Genomic DNA, 4478 nt, shown 5'->3' on the forward strand with positions numbered 1-4478 from the left:
AATAATCCCATATGACATTATGGAATGAAAGTAAGCATAGTATGCCAGCTTTTTCATTTTTATATCCCCTATGTCTGACAAAATTCGCATTGCAAACAGAGATTTGTTAAGACGCTTCAGCAGTTCTGTGGTGTGCTCCTCCCAGTTGAATTTATTATCAAGCTGTAATCCCAAGAATTTAACACCATCCACTTCTTCTATCTTCTTGTCATCATATGTTAGACATATACTCTTGGGACACCCTTTACAAGTTCTGAACTGCATGTAGTGTGTTTTTTCAAAGTTTAGTGACAAAGAATTGGCTAGGAACCAGTGATTAATGTCTACAAATATTTTATTGGCTGATCTTTCTAAGACTACATTTGATTTGCTATTTATTGCAATGTTTGTATCATCAGCAAACAAAACAAACTTGGCATCTGGTAATGTTACTGATGAAAGGTCATTGATATACACAAGAAAAAGTAAGGGCCCCAAAATGGAACCTTGTGGGACCCCACATGTAATTAGTTCCCAGTTGGATGATGCCTGATAGCTTGATACATGTCTCTTTCCTAATAACACCCTTTGTTTCCTGCCAGAGATATAAGATTTGAACCATTTTGCAGCATTTCCTGTTACACTATAATATTCTAGTTTACTTAAAAGGATATTGTGATTTACACAGTCAAATGCCTTTGACAGATCACAAAATATACCAGTTGCCTGCAATTTTTTGTCTAATGAATTAAGTACATTTTCACTGTAAGTGTAGATAGCCTTCTCAATATCAGAACCTTTTAGAAATCCAAACTGTGACTTTGACAGTATGTTATTTGAGATAAGATGGTTATAAAGACGACTGTACATTACTTTTTCGAAAATTTTTGAGAATGCTGGCAACAGTGAAATTGGACGGAAATTTGATGCTATTTCTTTATCTCCCTTCTTAAACAGTGACTTAACTTCAGCATATTTCAGCCATTCGGGAAATATTCCACTGATAAACGACTGGTTACACAGATAGCTTAATATGTTACTTAGCTCAGAATCACATTCTTTAATTAACTTTGTTGATATTTCATCATACCCACTAGATGTTTTTGATTTTAAAGATTTTATGATGGACATTATTTCTGTTGGGGTAGTGAGGGTCAAATTCATATTATGGAAGTTACTTGAAATGTCTGGTCTAAGGTAATCCATAGCAGCATCTACCGAACCTGACAACCCCATCTTTTCAGTAACAGTTATAAAATGTTTGTTAAAAAGTTCTGCAACACTATACACATCTGTCACCAATGCATCATTTACTCTTAATGCTATTTGTTCCTCTTCATGTCTGGTTCTACCGGTCTCCTCCTTCACTATATCCCATATTGTCTTTATTTTGTTATCTGATATGACTATCTTTTCCTTGTAATATATTTGCTTTGACATCCGTATTACAGTCTTTAATATTTTGCAGTATTTCTTATAATGTGCTATAGCATCAACATTGGAAATGTTTCGGATTGACAGATACAGTTTTCTTTTTGTTTTACAAGATACCCCTATTCCTCGAGTAATCCATGGCTTCTTTGTAGACTTTGCTCTAACCTTGGTAAGTTTTGGGGGAAAGCAGTGTTCAAATAAGGTAAGCACTTTATTAGCAAAAATTTTATATTTTTCATTCATGCCATGAGCACTGTAAACATCAGTCCAGTGAATGTCTCTGAGGAGTGTCCTAAAATAATCAATTTTTGGCTTACTGATTACCCTCTTGAGCTCAGATTTAACAGATTTTATATCCTGTTCAGTATTAACATTTAACAGAAGGAACTGCATGTCATGGTCTGAGAGGCCATTGACTATTGGTTTTGTAATATAATTTTGTTCATTTGACTTTTCTATAAAGATATTATCAATGGCTGTTTGTGAGCAAGTGGTTATCCTAGTGGGGAACTTTACTGTGGGAATTAAGTTGAATGATAGTGTTACTAACTCAAATAGGTTCTTATTGGGAGAGTCTTTAAGGAAATCTACATTGAAATCACCAGCAACCACTATTTCTTTGTTTTTGGTTGTTAAATGGGCCAGTACAGCTTCAAGGTGGTTTACAAACAGATTAAAGTTACCTGCAGGTGCTCGATATACACTTAATATTATGAAAGATTTTTTGTGAAAATCTAATTCTGTTGCACATGCTTCCATATGCTGTTCTAGGCAAAATTTATGAATGTCTATGTTCTTAAATTTATGACAGTTCCTGATGAATGTGGCAACTCCTCCTTTCTCCATTTCTGATCTACAGTAGTGAGATGCTAACCTAAACCCTGTAACACTTAAAAGTTCTATACCAGTGGTCACATGATGTTCAGAGAGGCAGATTATGTCAGCTGGGTTTGAAGACTCTAATTCATCTATGCAGATAGTTAATTCATTAATTTTATTTCTCAGTCCTCGAATATTTTGATGCAATAAAGATAGCTGACATTTCACATTGACTGACTTAAAATTGGATGGAGTTAAAATATCTGCTGACAGTTGAAAATTCTTAACCAATGGCTGTTTATGTTGATGTAATAAGCTGGAATTATGTTTTTTGATTTCTTCCTCAAACTGAAGGTTTGTCTCAGTTCTAACCTCTCTTAAAATTTGTTTTCTTTCTGTCCTCCCTACCCTAAAAAAGGGTCTTTTCTGAATCCTATAACCACTGGTATTTTACCACTCATGACAGTGCCTCCCCCCTTTAACTTTCCTGCTATTTCCCCAGCCAATTTACCCTTCCCCTTCCTGTTGAGGTGAAGGCCATGCCTAGTATAATCCCACCTACTGACAGAATCAACATGAACCACACCAATGTGTGACCCCGCACCCGACATGAGCAGCCGTTCCAGCTCCAAATTAACTCTCTTGACAGAAGAGTTCAAATGAGGTCGGTCATGGCGCCCAAGAACAGATACAAACTCAACACTGGTATGCCTCGATGCTGATGCAATCTTCATCCCCAAATTGTTCTTCAACAGTGGGAAGGATGTAGGTGCCTAAAACATCAATGTAGGCCTGCGCTGTGATAGCAACACGGAAAACGAAGGGAGCAAGCCCCCTCTGTGAAAAACACGACCACACCACAACACCACCACCTCCGAGTTTTACTGTTGGCACCACACACGCTGTCAGATGAGGTTCACCGGGCATTCGCCATACCCACACCCTGCTATTGGATCGCTACATTGTGTACCGTCACTCCACACACGTTTTTCCACTGTTCACTCGTCCAATGTTTACGCTCCTTACACCAAGCGAGGCGTCGATTAGGATTTACCAGCGTGATGCGTGGCTTATGAGCAGCCGCTCGACCGTGAAATCCAAGTTTTCTCACCTCCCGCCTAACTGTCACAGTCCTTGCAGTGGATCCTCATGCAGTTTGGAATTTCTGTGCGATGGTCTGGATAGATGTCTGCCTATTACACATTACGGCCCTCTTCAACTGTCGGCGATCTCTGTCAGTCAACAGACGAGGTCGGCCTGTACGCTTTTGTGCTGTACGTGTCCCTTCACGTTTCCACCTGACTATCACATCGGAAACAGTGGACCTAGGGATGTTTAGGAGTGTGGAAATCTCGCGTACAGACGTATGACACAAGTGACACCCAACCGCCTGACCACGTTCGAAGTCCGTGAGTTCCGCGGAGCGCCCCATTCTGCTCTCTCACGATGTCTGATGACTACTCAGGTCGCTGATATGGAGTACCTGGCAGTAGGTGGCAGCACAGTCCACTTAGTATGAAAAACGTATGTGTCCGGATACTTTTGATCGTTGTTGTTGTTGTGGTCTTCAGTCCTGAGACTGGTTTGATGCAGCTCTCCATGCTACTCTATCCTGTGCAAGCTTCTTCATCTCCCAGTACCTACTGCAACCTACATCCTTCTGAATCTGCTTAGTGTATTCATCTCTTGGTCTCCCTCTACGATTTTTACCTTCCACGCTGCCCTCCGGTTCTAAATTGGTGATCCCTTGATGACTCAGAACATGTCCTACCAACCGATCCCTTCATCTAGTCAAGTTGTGCCACAAACTCCTCTTCTCCCCAATCCTATTCAATACCTCCTCATTAGTTATGTGATCTACCCATCTAACCTTCAGCATTCTTCTGAGCACCACATTTCGAAAGCTTCTATTCTCTTTTTGTCTAAACTATTTATCATCCATGTTTCACTTCCATACACGGCTAACACTTAAATCTATACTAGATGTTAACAAATTTCTCTTCTTCAGAAACTCTTTCCTTACCGTTCCCAGTCTACATTTTATACCCTCTCTACTTCGACCATCATCAGTTATTTTGCTCCCCAAATAGCAAAACTCATCTCCTAATCCAATTCCCTCAATATCACCCGACTTAATTCGATTACATTCCATTATCCTCGTTTTGCTTTTGTTGATGTTCATCTTATATCCTCCTCCCAAGACACTGTCCATTCCGTTCAACTGCTCTTCCAAGTCCTTTGCTGTC

Source organism: Schistocerca serialis, chromosome 11 (assembly GCF_023864345.2).
Source record: "Schistocerca serialis cubense isolate TAMUIC-IGC-003099 chromosome 11, iqSchSeri2.2, whole genome shotgun sequence".
Lineage (NCBI taxonomy): Eukaryota > Metazoa > Arthropoda > Insecta > Orthoptera > Acrididae > Schistocerca > Schistocerca serialis.